A 13,885-nucleotide genomic window follows, 5' to 3' on the forward strand; every position below is an offset into this window, starting at 1 on the left:
TTCTTCCTATATATATTTTGTTGATCTTTTTCAGCTATATATCTTACAGATAATTCATATCTAGAATATTTAAGTAAGTAAAAAATGTCAAAGAAACAGATGAACTGATTTCTTTTTTAAATGAGCTAAATAGTTATAACTACAAGAAGTAAAATGGTTAAAAATACTTCGAAAAGTCTTCATCACTTTTAGAAATTAGGAAAAAAATTAAAACAACTTTGAGATTTCATCTTACCCCATTAGAATAGCTAAAGTTAACAAAACACTGAAAACAAATGCTGGTTCAGTTGTGTGAAAAGAAGAATCTCCATTGGACGTTGATGGACACATAAATTGGTGCAAAGATTCTGAAAGTCAGTATGGGGAATAGTCAAAGGTTTAAAAATAAATCGACCATATGATACAGCTGTACAGTCTTGATATATGCCCCAAGGACTTGCAATCCTATTCCACAGGTACTTGCTCAGCAATGTTTATTTCTGGCTCATTCATAATAGCCAGTAAATGGAAATAGCCTAAATGACCTTAAACAAACGAATGGGTAATGAAACTGTGGATATTTACAATGTAACACTGTCAACTGTAAAAAATAGATCATTCAATTTGCAGATAAATATGTGGACCCAGAAAAGTATTGTGTGAAATTGAGATAACCCAGACCCAGAAACACAGACAGCACATGTTCTCTTTCATTTGGCATTATTAGCTACAAATCTTCAGATGTAAGCACACAACGTGGAGTAACCACAGAAAACAGGAAAATATAAAGGAACCATAGGGCTAGGGTCTGTTTTGAGCTGACAGTGCTCTCCAAAATAAATATAATTCAGTATAATGTGGCTATCGTGAAAGGTGATGCTTCTCTGATTTCCCTCTCTGCTTCCTTATCCTTAGTGTATAGGAAGGCAACTGATTTTTTGGAGTTGATCTTGTATCCTGCCACATTACTAAAGCTGTTTATCAGCTGTAGGAGTTCTTTGGTAGAATTTTTGGGGTCGCTTATGTACACTATCATATCATCTGCAAATAACGAAAGCTTAACTTCTTCCTTTCCAATACGAATCCCCTTGATCTCCTTATGTTGTCTTATTGCTATTGCTAGAATTTCAAGCACTATATTGAAGAGGTATGGAGAGAGTGGACATCCTTGTCGTGTTCCTGATTTAAGTGGGATGGCTTTGAGTTTTTCTCCGTTTAATTTAATGTTAGCTGTTGGCTTGCTGTAAATAGCTTTTATTATATTTAGGTAGGACCCTTGTATCCCTATTCTCTCCAAGACCTTTATCATAAAGGGGTGTTGAATTTTGTCGAATGCTTTTTCAGCATCTAGTGAAATGATCATATGGTTTTTTTCTTTCAGTTTATTTATATGGTGGATTACATTGATAGATTTGCGTATGTTGAACCAGCCCTGCATCTCTGGGATGAAGCCTACTTGATCATAATGGATAATTTTTCTTATGTGTTCTTGGATTCGGTTTGCCAGTATTTTATTGAAAATTTTTGCGTCGATGTTCATGAGTGAGATCGGTCTGTAATTCTCTTTCTTGGTTGGGTCTTTTTGTGGTTTTGGTATCAGGGTAACTGTAGCTTCATAAAAGGAATTTGGCAATGACTCTTCTGATTCTATATTGTGAAATACATTAAGGAGTATAGGTATTAGTTCTTCTTGGAAGTTCTGGTAGAATTCTGCATTGAAACCATCTGGTCCTGGGCTTTTTTTCGAAGGGAGATTTTTGATAACCATTTCTAATTCTTCGCGAGAAACCGGTCTATTTAGATCATTCACCTGGTCTTGGTTTAGCTTTGGTATGTGGTACTTATTTAAAAAAATGTCCATTTCTTTTGTATTTTCCAGTTTTGTGGCATACAGGGTTTTGTAGTAAGATCTAATGATTCTCTGAATTTCCAGCATAAAATACCTTGGGGTAACCCTGACCAAGGAAGTGAAAGATCTACTTGACAAGAACTATAAGTCTTTGAAGAAAGAAATTGAAGAAGACACCAGAAAATGGAAAGACCTCCCTTGCTCTTGGATTGGGAGGATCAACATAGTAAAAATGGCAATTCTACCAAAAGCAATCTATAGATTCAATGCAATCCCCATCAAAATCCCATCAAAATTCTTCACAGATCTGGAGAAGACAATAATCAACTTTATATGGAAAAACAAAAAACCCAGGATAGCCAAAACAATCTTATACAATAAAGGATTGTCTGGAGGCATTACCATCCCTGACTTCAAACTCTATTACAGAGCTACAGTATTGAAAACAGCTTGGTATTGGCATAAAAACAGAGAAGTCGACCAATGGAATCGAATAGAAGACCCTGACATTAACCCACAAACCTATGAACACCTGATCTTCGATAAAGGAGCTAAAAGTATACAATGGAAAAAAGAGAGCATCTTCAACAAATGGTGCTGGCAAAACTGGATGTCAATCTGTAGAAGAATGAAAATAGATCCATATCTATCACCATGCACAAAACTCAAATCCAAATGGATTAAAGACCTCAATATCAGTCCGAACACACTGAACCTGATAGAAGAGAAAGTGGGAAGTACTCTACAGCACATGGGCACAGGAGACCACTTCCTATGTATAACCCCAGCAGCACAGACACTAAGGGCATCATTGAATAAATGGGACTCCCTGAGGCTGAGAAGCTTCTGTAAAGCAAAGGACACTGTCACTAAGACAAAAAGACAACCCACTGACTGGGAGAAGATCTTCACCAACCCTGCAACTGACAAAGGTTTGATCTCCAAAATATATAAAGAACTCAAGAAACTAGACTGTAAAAGGCTAATCAACCCAATTATAAAATGGGGCACTGATCTGAACAGAGAATTCTCAACAGTAGAACTTCAAATGGCCAAAAGACACTTAAGGTCATGCTCAACTTCCGTAGCGATCAGGGAAATGCAAATCAAGACAACTTTAAGATACCACCTTACACCTGTCAGAATGGCTAAAATAAAAAACACCAATGATAGCCTTTGCTGGAGAGGTTGTGGAGAAAGGGGTACACTCACCCATTGCTGGTGGGAATGCAAACTTGTGCAACCACTCTGGAAAGCAGTGTTTCGGTTTCTCAGGAAATTCGGGATCAACCTACCCCTGGATCCAGCAATACCACTCTTGGGAATATACCCAAGAGAGGCCCTATCATACAACAAAAGTATATGCTCAACTATGTTCATGGCAGCATTGTTTGTAATAGCCAGAACCTGGAAACAACCTAGATGCCCTTCAACGGAAGAATGGATGAAGAAAGTATGGAATATATACATATTAGAGTATTACTCAGCAGTAAAAAACAAGGACTTCTTGAATTTTGCATACAAATGGATGGAAATAGAAAACACTATCCTGAGTGAGGTAAGCCAGACCCAAAAAGAGGAACATGGGATGTACTCACTCATATTTGGTTTCTAGCCATAAATAAAGGACATTGAGCTTATAATTCATGTTCCTAGAGAAGCTAAATAAGAAGGTGAATCCAAAGACAAACACATAGGCATCCTCAGGAATATTAACCTTCATCAGGCGATGAAAGGAGACAGAGACAGAGACCCACACGGGAGCACCGGACAGAAATCTCAAGGTCCAAATCAGGAGCAGAAGGAGACGGAGCACGAGCAAGGAACTCAGGACCACGAGGGGTGCACCCACACACTAAGACAATGGGGATGTTCTATTGGGATCTCACCAAGGCCAGCTGGCCTAGGTCTGAAAAAACATGGGATAAATCCGGACTAGCTGAACATAGCGGACAATGAGGAATACTGAGAATTCAAGAACAATTGCAGTGGGTTTTTGATCCTACTGCACGTACTGGCTTTGTGGGAGCCTAGGCAGTTTGGATGCTCACCTTACGAGACCTGGATAGAGGTGGGCAGTCCTTGGGCTTCCCACAGGTCAGGGAACCCTGATTGCTCTTCGAGCAGATGAGGGAGGGGGAATTGATCGGGGGAGGGGGAGGGAAATGGGAAGCGGTTGTGGGGACGAGGCAGAAATCCTTAATAAATAAATAAATTTAAAAAAAAAACAAAAAAAAACAAAAAACAAAAATCTCTATCATTAAAGCAAAATCTATACTAATAAAAAAAAATTCAGTATAATGTATAAAAAGAAAATCTCTTTTGAAGAAGGATGCTTAAAAGAAATCCCACACTAGCTCAGAACTGAGAATAATAGAGGGTTATTTATTTGGGGGTAGACTCACAAGTCACAGTCCTCTGCTGGAAAGAACAGCAACCAAATCCCATAGCCAGAAAAGAGGCTGGATGCATGCTTTACATCAGCATAAATAGTGTAAGAGGCCACAATCATGTGGACACGTAACTTAAAGTCTACTGGCAGTAGAAATTTCTACAGCACTCTGTTTGAATGGTTAATTCAAATTAACTTGGTTACTAGTCCGTGTATTTCCAAAAATAATACAGACCTTGGCTGCTGCATTTGATTAAACCCTTATTTCTAAAGGCAATGCACAATAATGACACAGGACTAGAAGTTTTGAGCTAGGTCTAACCTAAAAGCCTCTTTTACTTTCTACTTTCCAATGTACCAGAATGTACTATGTAACCTGCCAAAGGATGGAAACAATAAGCAGCACCTTTAAACAATAGCAATGACCAGCATGCCAAGATATCCATAAAGATGAAACAAATAACACACAGGTGGTGGGTAGGAAACTTGTGGATCTTAGACAAGAATCTATCAAAGCCATTTGATAGACTAGTATAATCTTCCAAAACATTCTAAATCTTATCTCTATTACCACAGAAAAGTGTAATTACCACGCTTCAAAGAATCCTCCCTTTACAACAAGCAAATGGAAACCATCGCAAGAAACTACAGTTGGACAGAATGAAGAGATCACCAGTAGGTGGGGCGCCTAAACCTTTACCACAGATCCTTTGCCTATGGCTATGGAAACATCAAGTATGTAGGTGTAGAAAGTTTCTAAGAGGCAAAATATCAGAAAGTAGACTGAAAATCAGTCTCTCTTAGAAATGTTTTCATAAACAAGACTTTAGCAATGTCAGTATCAATGGACATATTAATGTAGGTCAGGGACAATTTCACAGGGTCCCACCCCTAGACAATGAACTACAGGCATTTAGTGACTTCTGTGAAAAAATTAGTGATCCAATGCAAAATTGCCAGTCCAGACGTCATGTATGGTGCACCAACAAACATTTACTTGCATGTTCTATTTTTATAGTCGTGCATACATATGCATATAGACATTATGGATACACACAAATATGTAACAACAATAATCAAAGAAATTGAAACAATCAATTCGAGAGTTGAGGAACATGAAAGGGGCTGTGCAGTGGAAAATGAAGGGAAACTGATGTAATTACATTTTAAGCTAAAATGTGAAAAAAGACAATAAGTAAATAAATAGAAAAAAAAAGGAAAGGGTTTATAGAAAGGTGGCTTTATTTGAGCTCATGATAGCATAGACTAAGTGTCCATTGTGACAGCAGTCAGCAAAAGAGTTAGAAAAGAAGTTGAGGGATCACAGGCCAAAACAGAATCATGAAGCAAAGAGAGACTACACTGAAAATTGTGTAGATGGAAGTTTCTCTCCCTCCTGCTCCTGCAGCCATTCAGTCCCCAAGAAACACACAGAGGCTTACATTAGTTATAAACGGTTTGACATATTAGCTCAGGTTTATTATTGACTACCTATTACAACTTAATTTAACCCATAATTTATGTCTGTGTTTAGCCATGTGGCTTGGTACCTTTTCTCAGTATGCCATTCTCATCTTGCTTTTTCTGCATCTGGCTTGTGACTGACTCGCTGCCTTTCTTCTTCCCAGAATTTTCTTAGTCTGGCTTCCCTGCCTAACTTTTCTGCCTGGCTAGTGGCCAATCAGTGCTTTATTAAATTAATACAATTACCAACTCTTTACAGTATACAAGAGCATTGTCCTACAGCAAAATTGTACATGTTTTAAAGCCTCAAAACTTGTCATCAATGACTCACTTCCTCCAGTAAGGCCATTCCTCCTAGACCTTCCCCAAACAACATCAACAACTGGGAATTAAGGGTTGAAATACAAATGTCCATAGGAGAATGTAAAGTTTGTTGTTTAGGGAAGAGGGAAAGGATCACAGAATAGTTAAGGAGAGGGCTGAGTGTGGTCAAAAGCCATTTGGCAGGATTCTCAAAGAACTAAAAGAAATAACAATAATAATAATAACAATAGGTTATCTGCTGTGCCATCTAATTATATTTATTTTGGTACTGTACTTTGAATTTATAGACACCTGTTTATCAAAGAAGGACACTGCTCCTGAACTGCAGCTCATATCTGTTTCTGTTAATTTTAATAAAATGTTTTATAAATGTACTCAGATAGGCCTTCAACTTATATGATGGGCCATCATAGGACTTGTAACTTTTGGTCTTAACCTTTGGAGTTGCTCATATTATTTTTTATATGTTTCTGAATGGCCAAATAGTAATCATCTGAAGAGTGCATGCATCTTTGCTACTTTGAGTGCTGAAACTTATAAATCATAGTTTTAAATTAAGAGAAAATAAAATGACGATAGAAAAATGGGGTTAACTGAAGAGCAAATGAAGGTTAAAGATAGTTGGAAATAGTTGTATTTTGAGAAAAAGAACATGAGTAATTGGGTAAAAATGAAGTGGGTCTTATGACATATTTTGAACTTAGAGCATTTTTGTTTTAATCTCAGCCATGTATTTGAATGCTCTAATTTAAAGAGGATGGCAAAAAGTAAATTTGGCCATGATTAAGCCAGGTGCTTTGGTACATTGCCTAGAAAAGAAAAAAAAAGAAACTAATCCCAAAAACGCTCACTTATAATATGTAGACAACATTTATTCATCTCAAAGATTAAAATTAACTAATTAGAGCAATTTATCATCCATTCTTCTTGAAGTGAAAGGGTCTTTGTTCTGATCTTTCAAGAGATAATACAGTCTAGTCTTCATAGCTGTCTAAAATTTAGTTGAGAGTTATTTTTAGTCAACACATTAGACACAGTGCTGTAGTCTGCATTTCTCATCAAAGACCATGAATAGGCAGTAAATGAAAAGTACAAAAATTGTCATGAAAAAAGATTAATAAAGAAGGATTGTCATTTACTCTCACAACTACATGATCCATTTTAATAGGCACTAAAATATTAGCTTTTCTCTGAATTTAAATGAAATATATTTTAATGTATTTCTTGTTTAAAATATTTTCTTTTTTATTTCTTTTCATGTATATATGTATATAATATATGTTTGTATATACAAAACTGTAATAAGAGCTTACAGTGAGCTCATCCTGAAAACTGTGATTTGCAAGGCAGCAAATTTATATTTAACAATATCTATTTATGAAAACAAACAAAATTGAATCCTGAAAACTTCAAGGATATATTCCCTACCAGACTGCTGGTGAGGACAGCAATGGGTTTGGGAGATGTTGGGGAGTCAGTTGGTCTTTTTGCAAGGATAAGGTATAATGCAAAAGACTATGACTTATATGACTGCTCACCAAAACACCTAAAAAGGTTTATTTTAGTTTTTATTAAAGTTCAAGATTCAAAGAATATTGTAATATAACTGCTTATTAAGTTATTTTATGTGATTTCTTAAAAAGTAATGACCAGTTAAGAATCCTCAGAGACTGGTTTACACCATGAAAACTGCTTAATATAACTTGAGTTTGATCCCTAAGGATTCACGTGTATAGTAGAAGGAGAGAAGGAGAGAATTGACACCTTTAACCTCCAGGCATTTTCCTCTACCCCACTGCTCACCAACACACACGCAAATAAAAACTAAATGTAATTTCAAAATATGTTAAAAATTATGACAATTTGGGTTTTGAAGCACATACCTTTATAACTTATATACACACGCTTAAATTTCTGGGGCAATAAATACTCATAATGCCAGCACTATTCTATGACAATGAAGCCAAGCCGTTAATCCTATTGTTTGTAGAGTCCTATGATTGCATGATCCCTCAAATGGCATTGACTGGTAATTACCCTGCAGATCTATACTGGCAATTACAGGCCTTCATTCTATGCTAGATTCCTAGTGAATCTAGAAAGGCTATGTGATATGCCTGGCTAGGATTGAGGCTGGGTGAACTAGGAAATGGATGAGTTCTTTTCTCTCCTATTGTTGTTCTCTGGCCTAGGTCTGAAAAAGCATGGGATAAATCCGGACTAGCTGAACATAGCGGACAATGAGGAATACTGAGAATTCAAGAACAATTGCAGTGGGTTTTTGACCCTACTGCACGTACTGGCTTTGTGGGAGCCTAGGCAGTTTGAATGCACACCTTACGAGACCTGGATAGAGGTGGGCAGTCCTTGGGCTTCCCACAGGTCAGGGAACCCTGATTGCTCTTCGAGCAGATGAGGGAGGGGGACTTGATCGGGGGAGGGGGAGGGAAATGGGAAGCGGTTGTGGGGACGAGGCAGAAATCCTTAATAAATAAATAAATTAAAAAAAATAAAAAAAATATAATAGCTTGGTTGCCTCATTGAGACCCATCCCACTCTGAACAGTTTAACAAGCTATTAATTTTCAGCGAGCATAGTAACACTCCAAGACATATTTTTATCTTCTTATCTTAATGTCTCATGACCCTTTTGGCATTTTGTAGACTTCTAATACACTTATTTGCTTCAAGACATGTTTTCTAGGTAATTCTCAGAAGTACAAAGAGAAGACAAAATCCAACTCTCCCAAAGTATGGTATTATCTTCTCATATTATATACAGGTGAGTTCTGAACTATGTTCAGGTTCTCAGTAGAAAAAAGGGCATTCTATAGGTGCAGCCCCACATACCTAGTAGGCATGGATGAAAAACAAGCCTGCTAGACTATCTGGTTTTAACATTAGTTGAATTCACAGCTTTCTTCAGAATTGTAGAAAACTGAAGCTATTGATTCAGGAAGATGAGGAGTTGAGTGTGTGTGTGTGTGAGTGTGTGTGTGTGTGTGAGAGAGAGAGAGAGAGAGAGAGAGAGAGAGAGACAGAGACAGAGAGACAGAGAGAGTGGGTGTGTGTAAAAATGACTGAAGAATTTACAGAACATAGACCTAAGTACCTGCAGGAAGTGGCCTTGCCAACTGAAGCAGTTTGTCCCTGTGTATCAGTCAAGCTGTATCTGTACAGGCTCAACACACTCAGTGTTTCACAAATGTGAATTGGGACTGTTCCTTTGCAGGAAGATGCTAGGATGTAACCTATGGGAATGTGCATCAAAACTCTCCCAACACTCAAACTTTGAAGAGGTCAGTGTTTGGTTTACCACTAGCAACAAAACACCTCTGCATGCTCTTTGAAGGTAACAAAAGCAAGAACTGAGTCATGTAAGGGAAATGAGGCAATTTATCCTTTAAGATTGCAGAGAACCAAAATAACTCACATGACATCACTTAAAATATGTTAATTGATTTCAAAACTCAGAAGGCAAAATTCAAGTGATAACTGTGAGATTCTGGGTGGCCTAGGTTGCACAGTATGTGCCAACAGAACCAGACACACAGAGTAAAACCCTGTTTCAACAAGAAACAGATATTTTTAAGCAGGACATCTTCTCAAGAAAGACATGCTACAGAAAAAAGTCACGGAACTTCAAAATACACCCTTCAACATTTTGAACTTTTATTCAAGTTACTAGGTCTTTTCATAATTTTAAGGCATAGTGTTTCAATGTTCTTTTATTTGATATCTTTATTTTCAAAACTTTTCATTAATGAAAGCTTCAAAAGCTCAATATTTATAGAGTCATTTGATTTTGTAATTTGCTACAGATTTCTAAGATTTTTTAAAATATTAGCAGATATGAGATAATTTGTCTACAAAACAGTTTAAATATAGAATACTTTTTAAACTACACATGCAAATATATTTAAAATTATGATTGCTAGGCTTTAGTTTTGTTTGTGTATTGTTATTCTCATGGAAAAAAGTTGGAATGTAATCACACACGTGCACACATACACATACACACACATATATAACACATATAAAATAATTAATTTTATCTAGAAAATAACAAAGCTCATTTAATTCTCTCTGGTTTTTTTTAATACAATATTGCAGAATTCAATATTATGCATAATACATTTAGTTATGGCTATTAATCCAGAAAAAAATGACATTTTGGTGCTGCATTAGATTTATATTATTATTTAGAAAACAATATACATTTGCCCATTATCTATACCAAATTTCTAATATCTATTTTTCCATGATTTCCCTTTTTATATTATTAATTCATATCAACAGCAACTGATGGTTTTAATTAACAAGAGACTAATTTATCATTAATACTGTTGTTTTACTTACAACTATGATTTTAAAAAATATAGAAATTTTAACCATACTTAAGAAAACTCTGAAGAAAAAAAACACTTCAAAAAAGCAAACAAACAAACAAAATCAGTATTAGACTTTGTATGTAATAATAATATACACTGACTAGTCAAAGAAGTCTTGAATTAAGTTTTTTTACATGTCAAAAGCATCACTTTTTTCCTACTTCAAAACACACTAGAAGGTTCATTTAATTAGAGTAGTATTATGCTAACAAAATATAAAAAGTCAATGAAACAGAAAAAGAATGCAGAAATGAATACACCCATTTATAGATAACTGACGTTAGGCAAATTGCAAGAACCTACACTTTAATAAGTGGTGGTCAGAATGCCACATGTGCAGGATATGAAGCCAGAACCTCCTCTCTGTACGAAAAACACATTCAAAATCGATCAAGATATAAATGCAAGACCTGAAAATTTGAAACTGCTAAAATACCAGAAAAGTTATGATGTAGGAGTGTCATATATCAATCTGTTGATTTCATTGGTTAAGTAATAAAGAAACTGCTTGGCCTCATAGATTAAAACATAGGTGGGAGGAGTAAACAGAATGCTAGGAGGAAGAGGAAGTGAGTGGAGAGACGCCATGTTCCTCTCTCCCGGGCAGATGCTAGATGTGATAGCTCTGCTCTCTGGGGTACACGCGATGAAGCTCTGACCCAGGATGGACGTAGGCTAGAATCTTCCCGGTAAGCGCACCTAGCGGTACTACACAGATGATTAGAAATGGGCTAAATTAATATGTGAGAATTAGCCTAGAAGAGGCTAGATAGAAATGGGCCAAGCAGTGTTTAAAAGAATACAGTTTCTGTGTAATTATTTTGGCCCGTGCGGGCGGCTGGGTGGCGGAACACAGCCCCGCCACTCCTATTACAACAGAATGGCACCCAGACATGTGGACAACCGAATCCACTGAAAGCCTGAGAAAGCTTGGGAAAGAGTAAAGCATGTTTTTTTGGTAGCAGCGATTTCTCAGGTCTGCTCTGCTTGCTAGAAGCAAGCAAGCACTCTCATCTAAGAGAGGCTTCCTGACTCAGCTTCAGCTGCAAAACCCTGCAGCACTTAAGAGGTCCTACCACGAAACATTTAAATGGTGTTGATAAAAGCCGACTGAATGCTTGTTTGTTTTCAGCAGTAACAGGAAAAAACCTGTGTTGTTTCAAAATGCCGGCTTTCTGGGCCATCCTGCCAGGGCAAACTCTGACTGTTTGAGGCAGGAGGGCCAGCTACAGAGAGAGGACTTGAGTGTTGTCTGTTGCAGCTTGTTTGATGGCAAGGACCTTGAAACACTGTAGACTTGTGGCACTGAATGCGGCTCTGGCCGGTACCTCAGCCACAAGTTTGGAATGGCAGAAAGCTAAGGAATGGGCTACATCTAGCTGGCAAAGCCACGGTTTTAGTCCTACTGAGATTGCTTGGTAAATTAAAGACTCATGTGGTGAGAAAAACAGAAAGAGATACAGTAAAGAGAGTGTCAAAGACAAAATTTTTAAATGATTTAGAGTGTTAAAAATATATGCAAGCTAAAAGATAAAAGTTCTTAAAAGTAAAAAAAAGAGGAAGAAAGAGGGTAGTTGGGTGTGGTAGTACACACCTTTAATCCCAACATTTGGGAGGCAGAGGGAGATTGACCTCTGTGACTTCAAGGTGTGGTAGCACACACCTTTAATCCCAGTGCCTAGAAGGCAGAGACAAACAGATCTCTGTGAGTTCAAGGTGTAGTAGTGTACACCTTTAATTCCGAATGCCTGGGAGGCAGAGACAGGCAGATCTTTGAGAGTTCAAGGACAGCCTGGTCGACAGTTATTCCACGTGAAAGATATACAAAAATATCTGTCTCAAAAACCAAAATAAAAGTAAAAATAAACGAAGTAGAGGTTAAAATAAAGCCACACAAAGATGGAATATACACAGAGAATTTTGATACTGTATGCTATTATATTCTCTTTGAAATGTTTGAATGCTGAGGAAGGAGAAACAGCTGCTAAAAGATATTTGTTTATAAATGCTACTGAACTAATCCAACATAGATATTTTGAAAATGCCTTGACTTTGAAATTTGGATCTAAGGACATGATGCTTTGGAAAGGAGTTTCTTATTTTGTTTTCACAGAGGATGAGACCCTGTTCATTTCTTTTATTCCGATATGGTATGATGGACTATGCCCTCCTGAAGGGTTGCTGTGAAATCTTCAGAAAATTGCTTCGCTCAACTGCCAACTGAGATGAAACTAGCACACAGGTTATACCATGAAAGACCTATTTAATGACGCCCCCATTCATCAAGAAGCATTTTGAAGAGAAAAAACTGTGCCCATGTTCCCAAATATAGTTTATAAACGTTCCTTAACATTTAAATCGGGATATGATATAGATATGAATAATTTGTATTAGTATAGATTTTGCCTTATTGATAGAGATTTAAGGTCAATTTTGTGATATATATATATATGCATATTTCTGCTATTGATTAAGATATTGTGATTGTGTAGTTCATTAAAAAATGTAATGTATAATTAAGAAATAGGTTAATGGATAATCATCAGTAATAGTCAAGCTTATAGTCATGTTAGTTAGATTTTCTAGATATATAGAGATACATTTCAGTTAGGTAGACATTCTTCATATCTTTCAAAGATTACAGAATAGGACATTTAATGTTTTAATGACTGAGGACTTTTCATGACAATGAGACACTCTGTTCCTGGCAGCACCAATCTACTTCAAGGAGAAGATGGGCATCGACGAGGATCCTTATGGAGTTTGATAGCCATTTGGGCAAGAAACTGCTCTTGCCTGGATATTGCGTTAACTGGACACAGAAAAATATAGAAATTTTAACCATACCAGAGAGAGGACTACTGAACTTGCCTAAAGGTGAAATGATTTTTTGGGGTTCCTGATTCATGAAAGAGTCTGCAAGACATTCTTCAGGACAAGCAGATAGTGACTGCCTTTGAAATTTCCTGCTTGATGAAAGTGTCTGCTGGATACTATGGGCCTGAAGACTGAAGATGGATGCCCCAACGGTACAGAGAAACTTTGGATGACTGTCCAGGCAGCGAGATGTCTCTGTCATTTCTAGAGTTTTGGATTTCTTGTTTGCTTGGGTAATATTATATCCTTCTGGAGTCTTTGATGGAGTTAAAGAATATATAAATAGTTATACTTTTCCTTAGTTATGATAAAGATTATTGTAATTTTTACTTGATAACTGTTTTGTTATATGTAATTTTGCTATGTTAAGTTAAAGCCTTCCTTATTTTGTTTAAACAGAAAAAGGGGAAGTGATGTGGGAGTGTCATATATCAATCTGTTGTTTCATTGGTTAAGCAATAAAGAAACTGCTTGGCCCTGATAGGTTAAAACATAGGTGGGAGGAGTAAACAGAACAGAATGCTGTGAGAAAGAGGAAGTGAGCTCAGAGATGCCATGCTCCCCTCTCCCGGGTAGACGCGATAGCTCTGCTCTCTGAGGCAGACGCGAT

Source organism: Microtus oregoni, unplaced genomic scaffold (assembly GCF_018167655.1).
Source record: "Microtus oregoni isolate MIOR12 unplaced genomic scaffold, Mior012 000030F_ref0000283, whole genome shotgun sequence".
Classification (NCBI taxonomy): Eukaryota; Metazoa; Chordata; class Mammalia; order Rodentia; family Cricetidae; genus Microtus; species Microtus oregoni.